This window comes from Chelonia mydas, chromosome 2 (assembly GCF_015237465.2).
Source record: "Chelonia mydas isolate rCheMyd1 chromosome 2, rCheMyd1.pri.v2, whole genome shotgun sequence".
Classification (NCBI taxonomy): Eukaryota; Metazoa; Chordata; order Testudines; family Cheloniidae; genus Chelonia; species Chelonia mydas.
The window spans coordinates 215,332,118-215,343,839 of NC_057850.1; the positions used below are offsets into that span (position 1 = coordinate 215,332,118).

The following is an 11,722-nucleotide window of genomic DNA, read 5'->3' on the forward strand; positions in this document are numbered from 1 at the left end:
CCACGAGGCGGATGAGTGACGCGTCTGAAACCCTTGCCGGGCGAGGTGAGTGCTGAGGGCCCCACGTTGGGCGCCAGTTGTGGCGGTTCAATGACAAGACAGAACACAGCTTTTAGCAAGCAAGCGGCTGGTCTCTGCTAACAGGCTTCTGCCTGTCAGCTTTCCACCTTCCCCTTTATTCTCTCTCTCCCCCCGCGCATTACATTCTCCAACAGATAAAAGGAATACACTGGCTTTGTTTAACGTTCTTATTTACCAATTTCTATCTACCGCATTCCTTGCTCTCGGGCCTTGAGCCCAGTCCTGAGAGGCTTCCCACGGTTCATGTCATCTTGGCGAGATTCCAAGGTTGATGCCCTTGGATGGAGCAGTGTGTGCACTGCTCCTACACAACACTCCGGGTGTGCCCTGAATGTTGCCAAGCACATAAACCTTTATGAATCCTACACACATGCATAATACATGAATTAAAGTACAGTTTAGGAGCAGTTTGAATAGCTTATTTATTTATATTTGGCAGATTATCATTGAAAGGTTCCACAGAAGAAATGTTATAAAGGAGAAGTTTGAATAAAGAGAAGGAAGCTTATTTGCAAGGACAAGGAGGGTGTTCTGGGCCAAAGGTACAAACCCTGAGTGGAAGGAAAAGAAAGCTTAGAATAAAGGGAGCGAGACTGGGAGTAGAAGGAAATTGCAACAGAGATGGGGGCGGGGGGAGAGACTAAAGTGGGGCATAACTCTGAAGTCCAGAACCTTGAATTTTAAGTGAAAGGAGAGAGAAAATTCAGTGATGGGATTTGAAGAAGGCACTGAAATGGCCAAAGAGATGGAACAGGAAGATTGTTTTTAGCAGCAGCATTTTGCAGAGGGTGCTGGGGAACTAGAGGAGACACAGTGAAGTGACCAAGGTTTAAATATGTCATCAGTCTTAGTCCCCTCGTGTTTTACCAGAAAGGCATCATATCCTAGTACTTCAATGCGAGTTATTTGAATCCTGTGGGGGCTGTCATTAGATGCTCACAATGTCTTTTTTTTTTAATTAAACTTTCTAGAACACTCAAAAACATCAACTTGTGTTTGGTTTGAGAAATGGGCAAAAATTATTAGTTCTTATTTTATTAGAGGTAGCTCACCCATCAAAGGTGGGAATCTCTCTTTTTGGGTGGGGGCGAAAGAAGTGACAGGCCATTATAGTGTTAGAATGTTGCTTTTTGACCATAATCAGTAAAAATGAATGGTGATTGTGCAACAAAGCAAAGAGCACAGCTTGCTTTTTAATTCAAAGGATATGATCCAAACACAGATAATGGCCAAGCAGAGGGAAAATGGAAAATATACCACAGAACCCCGTGTCTCAATAATTCAAATGACAGACATTAACATTGTAACAAACTAGCAAAAAACAAACATTTTTCCTTTATGAGACAGAGACAACTTACTTACATATTAATCTGAAAGCATTTAATTTACTATTGTTATTTGTAATAGCCACGATTCTTAGACTGAAAGAGATTACAGAAAAAAATTGGTTTTCCTTCTCAGGCTCCAATCTACAATGAGCTCTACCTGGATACCAGGATCTGCCTGTAAGTAGCTTGTTGTTTAAATGAGGCCTCAGTTGGTTTATATTGTATATTTGACAGGGTTCTGTGTACAGTCTGTGAAGCGCCCATCCTACAATGGGACTTACAATAAATAAAACCCTGATCCTTGTGCCCACGTGGTTTCCCTTCTTGTTTGCGTGAGGCTTGTTACGCTGCAGCAAAGGGAGAGAACAACATTTTTTTAAAATAGGAAACTGCTTGTAACATTACAAAAATTGTCAACTCTAGGGAAGGTGTAGTTAGTACATACTGCCATTTTGAATGTTTTATTTTTTCTAGCAAGTGATTGGTTTGCAAATTGACATTGTCCCTGTGAGACTAAGAAGGCCTAGCCTGATGGGGGCTTCACTTTTATGCCCCAAGGATTCTCCTATATCAGCAAAATCCTTGACACGTTGGCTAAGATGACTTTGCAGCCATTTTGAGCTGCAGGTGTCCTTGAACACTGGAGCCACAGAGGGAGCCAGGACTGGCCCTTTGTTTCCTCTCCCTTCCCACTTCTCAGTATAATTATTGATGCCACTTATTTCCCCACCTAGCAGGCAAGAAGCAGATCCAGAGAAAGAAATCACTAAGTATGAGGTCAGTTTTTTTATACGTGGCAATTTTCAAGTGTGAGATTAAAAAAAAAAGTCAGGAAGTCTGACATGACATATTGATAATAAAGGGAGGTTACATGCTATGGAAGAAAAAAAGTCTGGGGGGTATTTTTGTGTGTGGTTGTGTGAATGAAGAAAGTTTAGGTGTGATGCAAAGAAATGCAGCAAGTCTGAGGTAATTCTTTTGTTTAGAGCTATCTGTAAATCTGAGCAAAAAAATTCCATATGTTAAAAAAAACCCCATCAGTTCTGCTTAGGTCTAAACATTTCCTGTATTTCCCCTCATTTTTTCCCCAATCATTGTGTTTCCTAACCACTGCCAGTCCTTCCTCCCTTGCAAAAAAATTATATGAGGGCTAAATCTTATAGAATAGCATGATAGGGCATAAAAAAACTCCTTGTAGTGCTTACCAGGCTAGGACTTGTAGCCATGATGCACCTGTCACAGTAATTCCCCTAGGAGAATTTCCTCCCAAACTAGGCACTGATGTGAAGAATTTGGAATCAAATCCCAGCTTCCTACCTGCACCTGTGATATTCAGATACCTCTGAGCCTGTTAAACTCAGAGCTTTAATAAGGGCTGTGTTTCTTTCAGGAAAGGACTGAGAAGCATTTGTGCAGCAGAACTCAAGATAGGGAGCTCTGTAGATATAAAAGATGGCCTGTTGATATTGTTTTGAATTTATACTGTTTGTAGTTTACAGATTGTTAAAGTGAATGTAGTCAGAAACTCTGCTGCTTGGATTCTTTCATTTGCTCCAGGTAATAAAACTTTAAGTGATCCTGAACCTGCCCACCTTCTTCCAAGAGGGATTTTGCTGCTTAACTTGAAATTTGTACCAAGTTTCTGTCCATATGCACAGATCGTCATCACCTCATAGGTACTGGAACTGAAGAGAGCATTTAAAAGAAAAAAAGTCATTCCCTGTTTAGGATCCTACCTTGTTTATCTAGTAGGTCCCTGGCACACTAAAATGCAAGGTAGAATGTGATGAGCAGGGCAGGGAGTGCAGGTTAGCCTGATCCTCTAAGAGGGAGTGCTGCTGTGTGGTCTGAATGCCAAATTACTCCTGAAGGAGAAAAGGTAAAGAGGAGATAAATGTGATTCTCATTCATATGAGGAATTTAAGTACATGCTTCTTCTAATAGACCCATATACCACCCATACTCAGCTTATATTTTTATTGTCATAGAATCATAGGACTGGAAGGGACCTTGACTAGTCATCTAGTCCAGCCTCCTGCACTTATGGCAGGACTAAGTATTATCCAGAGTATCCCTGACAGGTGTTTATCTAACCTGCTGTTTAAAATCTCCAATGATGGAGATTCCACAACCTCCCTAGGCAATTTATTCCAGTGCTTAACTACCCTGACAGTTAGGAAGTTTTTCCTAATGTCCAACCTAAACTGCCCTTGCTGCAATTGAAGCCCATTGCTATTTGTCCTATCTTCATAGGTTAAGGAGAACAATTTTTCCCCTCCTCCTAACAGTCTTTTATGTACTTGAAAATTATTATCATGTCCCCTCTGAGTCTCTTCTTCTGCAGACTAAAAAAAAAACCCAGTTTTTTCAATCTTCCCTCACAGGTCATGTTATCTAGACCTTTAGTAATTTTTGTTGCTCTTCTCTGCACTTTCTCCAATTTGTCCACATCTTTCCTAAAATGTGGTGTCCAGAACTGGACACAATACTCCAGTTGAGGCCTAATCAGCATGGAGTAGAGCAGAAGAATTACTTCTTGTGTCTTGCTTACCACATTCCTGCTAATACATCCCAGAATGATGTTTGCTTTTTTGCAACAGTGTTACACAAAGACTCACAAATTCACAAACAGTTTTGGGTTGACTCAAAATGCATTTTTGGTCAAATAAACTACTAGCATATTATTTTTCCCCCCCAGATCCCTGCCTCATTCAGTATACAGACTCAAAGGTGCTCAATTAATGAGCAACTATTCAACAGGTTTTTCCCTGGCACTCATCACTATATTACCTGAGTGCTTCGCAAACATTAATACATTTATCGTCACAACACCCCAGTGAGGACAGGGATGATATTAGCCCCATTTTACAGATGAGGAGTTCAGGCACAGAGAGATTATGGTCAATGGAATCACGAATTTTGGATGCCCAATTTGAGACATCTAGGGCCTGATTTTTCAGAGTACTTAGCACTGTAGAGCACTACAAAGGACAGCTCCCAGTGATTTCAGTTTGCAGCTTCTGCAAATCAGACCCTAAGGTTCACATCAGGCACCCCAAAAATGAGCACACAATTAGGGTATGGGTACATTGCAGCTGGGAGCATGCCTCCCAGCATGGGTAGGCAGACACGTACTGCTCTGCTTGAGCCAATGTGCTAAAATAGCAGGCTAGACATAGCAGTATGGGCTAGCCACCCAAGTACAGACCCAAGGGGTTGGATGGGCTTGTACTCTGGAGGCCACCCATGCACAATGTCCGCACTGCTATGTTTAGCAGGATAGCTTAAGCAGAGCTAGCATGTGTCTGTTTACCTGGGCTGGGAGGCACATTCCCAGCAGCAGCACAGACATACCCTTAGTGACCACCTGTGAAAAGTTTGGTTTAAAGGACTTGTCTAGCATCACACAGGAACTCTGTGTCGTAAGCAGGGATAGAATCCAGTTCTCCAGAGCAGCCTTCAATTGCCTTAACTAAGAGATTGTCCTTTCTCTTGCTGCAATCCCTTGCCTCAATTGCTGCACCCCTTCCAACTTCTGCAAAAAAGGCAGGGATCCGACAGAGAAAAGCCTGCCTCACTATATTCACCTTCAGAGCAGGTCCATTCTGTGTACTGGGAAAAAAGTATGTGATCACATAATTAAATGCATATACACAAACAGGCTGAATTAAGGTTGCACAGGTAACCTTAATTCTGGCATTTGCTAACATTTGAGTGCTTGGCTTTACAAACTTAATGCTGTTTTAGCATTTTTTGTGTGTGCACTATAGATTATTAAGAAGAAAAATGCCTATAAAAATGACAAACTGAAGCTAATCAGATGGTGGCTGCCCCATGTTAAAAAAAAGCATGTAGGTTAAGAAAAATCAATCAACTTTTCTCTCTTTAACGGTAGCTGGCTTTAAGTACACACTTCAGGAGAGGTTTCAGTGAGACCTTAAAATCATGAAGGTACACAAATCCCATGGCATCAATAAGTCCAAAGAAAACAGTGCCAGGCCGACTGAGTCAGTTTACAAGATAGACCTTTTAAACTAGCCATACAGAACTCTAACCACATAAGAGTTCAAGAAACCACTGACATGAACTCCTGTAGAGCTCAGCAAGGAGCCAGCTGTTGATGCAAGAGAAACAAAAATGTTCTTTAACATGTCGTCTAAGTCCTGCAATTCCCATCCAGAAATGTGGAGTGGTATTAACACAATTCAGTAGTTCACCACACCACCTCAAGCTTCTTTTTACAATAAAGTAAAAAAATATAATGGAAATTGGGACTATATTTTTAAATATAATTGCCAGAGTTCAGCATGTAACTGCACACACAAATCAGTACTTTTGTGTGCAAACAGCTTTCAAACATCTAAATGGCCATGTGCAATTTTCCAGTTTACACACAATCATGGAAATGACGTGCAAAAGGGGACTCACGTGTTTAATCAAGGACCCTGGGGTGCTATTTACTGGAGAAAATGTGACCTGTATATGTATGAGAATAATGAGGTTGGTCATTGATCTAAAGAAGTGAAAAAAGATGGAGCTAAAATACACAGAAGCTTTCTTTGCTGAAGGAAGGCCCACTCTCCCAAGCTGGGTTCCAGTCCAGGGACCTATAACCAGCAGCCAGGATCTGCTCCTTCAGACTCCTTCCTGCTGCCTCCCTGCCATAGTCTATCAGCTGGCCTCTCCAAGTTCACCCTTCTTTCAGGGCTGGGACTCACAGGGTGCCTCCCTGGATTCCCCCAATAAATCTCAGACTAGCAGTGTAATTTAACCCAACTTCTGCCCTCCTCAGACTTGACCTGTCATCCCTCTTAAGTTTTCTTTACACAGTTCCTCAGGTGAACTCCCTGGATGTCCAGATCCTGCCCCTTTTGTCAGGGTTCACCACCAGGGCCTTATCCCCCACAGTAGCTCCTCCATGTCACGCCTGGCCTATTCCCAGACTTCCCTACTTCCTAGAGGGTCCCTGGGCTTCCTCCTTGACTCAACCAACTCTTTAATCCCAGATGGTGGGTGCAGAGTTCTTTCCTCTCTCTTTGCAGCTCTCTGCTGCTGCTCCAAACTTCCTGCCTTTATAGTCATCTCCAAGCTCCTTCCCCATCTGGGCTTCATCTTTAATTATGGCTGGCCTACCGGCCAGACCCACATTAACCCTTTCAGAGCTGGGGAGGAAAATGCACCCCATCACACTGAAAAAGACCATTGTATTAAACCAATGAGTTGATAAATAACATGAAAACTATTGAGCTCTCTCTGTTTTGACACAGATTTGTCCCATTTGACCACTCCAACCCTTGCCACCTTGTGCTCACACCATGAGTGATTCAGTAGAGGACAGTTAATTTGTCGGTAATATCTTCTTGTCCAACCTAGCAAGAATGAGGGAAGCACGGTGAATGACATCACCGTTTACTAGCTAGGGGAAGTATATATTTTGCTTTTATTTACTTTTGTTTCCTAGATAACCAACATATAGACATAGACTGTGTCAGAAAACATCAAATAACTGATAGCACTACCACATTTGTCAATATTTTTGAACAATTCAACCAATAGCATTTTAACTTCCTGCACAATGACCTTTCAGACTAATCGGCTCCAATCCACACAAAATGTAACCACTAAAACAATTGTCCTTGTCCATGTCATTCCTCCTTTGAATCTCTCCACCCCTTCTTCATTGCATAAGTTCAAGCTTCTTGTGATTGCTTTTAAGTGCCTACTTAACTTTTCTCCTCCCTACTAATCTGACTTTGTCTCATATCAAGTTACTCTTCTTTCCCTTTCTTCCATGTATGACATCTGCTTTCCCTACAGCCTTCACAGTACATTCTCCCACACTGTCCTTCACAAGATGATCCTCAAACCCTCTCCTTAGTTACCATCATTTCAGGTGACACACTGCCTCTGCAATGTGTACATAAAATTAGCTGCCTAATTCATCTAATTAGTTAATTATCTTCTGAGTGTACTGCTCATTTATGCTGAGGGAAAGGAATGAACGTTGGGAGGGAGAGGCATAAAGATACTACAGTTGTGGCTGGAGATTGCTACAGTAGAAAGGGGAAGAAGAGGATTTGAATGATACAAGGATGGGAATTTAGCATGCCTAAACTCAACAGAAAGTAACTAAAAAGACAAGTGTTCTTCATTGCCCTGATCACTTTGCTCATCTGTTCTATACCATTTCCTCAAACCATTGCCTTCATCTCAGTAGTTTTTGCACTGATTTACTTGTATTGGTTTAGAAAATTTACTGAAATGAGTAATACTGATATTACATCCAAAAACAATGTTAAAGGAATGTTAAGGTTGCTAAATCAAGCACTCAAAAGTTAAGAAATGCTGGACTTAAGGTTGCCTGTATAACCTTAATTCATCCCCTTGTGCATATTGTGATACAGCATGGCCAGAGGGCAGCAGGAGAGTGTTTTTGTTTTTTTTTGAAGCAAAAGATATTTTTATTTGCATAACACACTTACAAAGTAAAAACAGCATATGCAGTGTGTAACACAGCAACCAATCACAATTGTTTTCTCATTAGCTTCAGGGGAGGGAAGTGTTCAAGCTTGCCCGGGCCCAGAGCAGGGGGCTTCCTCGACTCTCATGGTCTTCCACTCTTCCGAGTTACTTGGTGGCCCAGAGCAGGGGGCTTCATCGACTCTTGTGGTCTTCCACCCCCTCGAGTTACATGGTGCCACGCCCGAGTGTCACCAACAATTCCCTCCTCTGAAAGCACCCAACAAGAGGGGCAGGCTGTGGGGTGGACAATCTGGGCAGGGGGGCACGTGCACTCACATGTGAAATGACCCCTCTAGGGTGGTGGTGTCCGCAGCAGCAATGGTTGGGGCTGGGGTCCCTTACTCTCTCCCCCAATCAGAGGGTCAGACAAAGGGACCAGGAAGGGGACACCGAGCAGAGAACCTCGGACAGCACCCACTGCTTCCCAAAAGCATCAAGGGAGTCGGTGGACGCTGCCCAGAGGAACTCCGCCCGGATACGTGAACGGACCGAGGATCGGAAAACAGCCCCACAGTTACAGGAAACTCCATCGCCCAACCTCCTCTCTCTGGTTTTATAGATGGCCGTTTTAGCCAGGGCCAGGAGGAGGTTAACTAGGAGATCCCGCGACTTTGTGAGGCCACGGATGGGGAGTGCATAAATAAAAAGGTGAGGGGAAAAATGCAACCAAAAACGTAATAGGAGATTTGTGAGGAGCTGGAACAGGGGCTTCAGCCTGGCGCACTCCAGATATACGTGCGCCAGGGTTTCCCTCACACCACAAAAGGGACAAGTATCTGGGATGGGGGTGAACCGCGCCAAGTACATGCCCATGCTCACAGCTCCGTGAAGGAGCCGCCAACTGATGTCCTCGACGGGCCTCGGAACCAAGGTGGAACATAGGCTGGCCCACCGGGGCTGCTCACCCTCCAAAGGTGGCAGAAGGTCTCGCCACTTTGTGTCGGGGCAGGACACTAGGGTGAGGGCGTGAGGGGAGTGGAGCGCAAGCGTGTATAGATGTTTCCTTGGCGCGGTTTGGAAGCGTACCGGCTGCAGTTCATGCAGCCGGCTCGCAGTGAAGGGGTGGGGGGGTCAATTGGATCTGCGGGGCAGGGGCCCAATTGAAAGGTCCGGGAGGCCTGGGGTAGAGGGTGGGCAGGGCGTGCCCTCGAGCAGGACCCGGTCGAGGTAAGCTCGAGCAGTGGGCAGCAAAGCGGCCTTCACCTCCTGACGTACGCGCCGGGGGGTACGAGGTCTGGAGAGCCCCATGCGCCGGGTGAGCATCAGAGGATCCAGCCAGTCTCCCCGGTTGTAGTCCAGGAGGTCTCCGACTCTTGTGACTTCTGCCAGGAGAGTGGTTTTTTTTTTTTTTGAAGCAGAAAAGAATTTTATTTGTGTAACACTTACAAAGAATCACCAAAAAGAATAAAGCAAAACTATGCGACAAAACAAAAGCAAACACAAGGTATAACACAGCAGCCTTCAGGAGGGAGAAGTGTTCAGGCTAGCCTGGGCCCAGAGCGGGGGGGCTTCCTCGATGCTCGTGGTCTTCCACCCTCCGGAGTTACCTGGTGGCCTAAAGAGGGGGGGCTTCCTCGACACTCATGGTCTTCCACCCCCTCGAGTTACCTAGTGCCACACCCAGTGTCACCGATTATTCCTCTCCTGAGAGTGCCCGACAAGATGGGCACGGCTGTGGGGTGGGCGGTTTGGGGGTGGGGGGGGACGCACACCACGTGTGATAGGACCCCTCCTAGGTGACAGTAATAATGGTATCCACAGCCGCAACGGCTGGGGCTGGGGTCTCTCGCCCTTCCCCTCAATCAAAGGGTCAGACGGAGGGAACCGGACGGGGTCACCGAGCAGAGAACCTTGGACAGCGCCCACCGCTCCTCGAAGGCGTCAAGGGAGTCGGTGGACGCCGCCCAGAGGAACTCCGCCCGGATACGTGAATGTACTGAGGATCGGAAAACGGCCCTACAATTGCAGGACGCTTCATTAGCCAACCTCCCCTCTCTGGTTTTATAAATGGCTGTTTCAGCTAGGGCTAGGAGGAGGTTAACCAGGAGATCTCGCGATTTTGTGGGGCCACGGATGGGGAGTGTGTAGATAAAAAGGTGAGGGGAAAAGTGTAGCCAAAAGCGTAATAAAATATTCGTGAGGAGCCGGAAAAGGGGCTGCAGCCTGGCACACTCTAAATATACGTGCACCAGGGTTTCCCTCACATTGCAAAAAGGGCAAGTATCCGGGATGGGGGTGAACCGCGTCAAGAACACGCCCATGCTCACAGCTCCGTGAAGGAGCCACCAACTAATGTCCCCGATGGGCCTCGGGACCAAGGTGGAATACAGGCTGGCCCACCGGGGCTGCTCACCCTCCAAAGGTGGCAGAAGGTCTCGCCACTTTGTGTCGGGGCAGGACACTAGGGTGAGGGCGTGAAGGGTGTGGAGCGCGAGTGTGTATAGATGTTTCCTTGGCGCGGTTTGGAAGCGTACCGGCTGCAGTTCATGCAGCCGGCTCGCAGTGAAGGGGTGGGGGGGTTGATTGGATCTGTGGGGCAGGGGCCCAATTGAAAGGTCTGGCGGGCCTGGGGAGAGGGTGGGCAGGGCGTGCCCTTGAGCAGGACCCGGTCGAGGTAAGCTCGAGCAGCGGGCGGCAAAGCGGCCTTCACCTCCTGAAGTACGCGCCGGGGGGTATGAGGTCTGGAGAGCCCCATGTGCCGAGCGAGCGTCAGAGGATCCAGCCAGTCTCCCCGGTTGTAGTCCAGGAGGTCTCCGACTCTCGTGACTTCTGCCAGGATCAAAGCAGGAGAGTGTTAGAAGGGATCCTTATTCCCTGTAGAGGGAAGAAAGTTTGCTATAGATTAATTAAAGCACCTGAAGCCAATCAGAGCACCTGAAGCCAGTCACCGATTAACCCCCTTCACTCCCCGCTTCATTCAGACAAGGGAAGGAGTTGAAGCAGAGTGGATTGGTGTTGGAGTAGAGAGCAGTTTGGAGGGAAGCGCTGCGGTGGGCTAAGAAGACCAAGACCCTAGGTAAAGGGACACCTGGTTTGTGCAGAGGGAGGGCAGGAAGCCCCACAAGCTTAAGAGCAAGAGAGGGAAGTAGCCCAGGGGAAGGAAGCACTAGTTCAAGCAGTTTACTGCTATCCCTAGGGGCCCTGGGCTGGGACCCAGAGTAGAGGGTGGGCCTGGGTCCCTCCCTCTCCACTTCCCTCCTCTAGGGCACTAGTGGGGCAGTTAATACCCCAGTTCAGGGGTGAGAAATGGTGCCCTGAACCCTCCCGAAGAAGAGAAAGCACGAGACCCGTCAAAGTATTGCTGGCAATTTGCCATGATATTCATTATGATATAGTTTTTAATTACATGATCACATATTATATATTATCTAAAAAAAGTCTTACAACCAGTTACAACCAGATCCCCTGGGAGAATAACATGAGGGGGAAAGGAGTCCAGGAGAGCTGGCTGGTTTTAAAGAATCCTTATTGAGGTTACAGGGACAAACCATCCCGATGTGTAGAAAGAATAGGCAACCAGCTTAGCTTAACAGTGAAATCCTTGCTGCTCTTAAATACAAAAAAGAAGCTTACAAGAAGTGGAAGATTGGACAAATGAACAGGGATGAGTATAAAAATATTGCTCGGGCTTGCAGGAGTGAAATCAGGAGGGCCAAATCACACCTGGAGTTGCAGCTAGCAAGAGATGTTAAGAGTAACAAGAAGGGTTTCTTCAGGTATGTTAGCAACAAGAAGAAAGTCAAGGAAAGTGTGGGCCCCTTACTGAATGAGGGAGGCAACCTAGTGACAGA

General features: G+C 46.1%; 1 long non-coding RNA gene across 3 annotated transcripts; it reads right to left on the bottom strand.

The window, feature by feature from the left end:
- Window positions 1-1,081: 1,081 nt before the first annotated feature.
- Window positions 1,082-6,456, bottom strand: LOC122464341. 3 transcript variants are annotated; one of them, XR_006288286.1, is made up of 4 exons: window positions 6,403-6,456; window positions 5,838-5,885; window positions 3,146-3,274; window positions 1,082-1,756 (listed from the first exon to the last, which is right to left on the bottom strand). It is a non-coding gene; the product is annotated as an uncharacterized LOC122464341 (long non-coding RNA). The 3 variants fall into 3 exon arrangements; XR_006288285.1 differs by having other exon boundaries at window positions 6,236-6,448; XR_006288284.1 differs by having other exon boundaries at window positions 6,209-6,448.
- Between the last annotated feature and the right edge of the window lie 5,266 nt (window positions 6,457-11,722).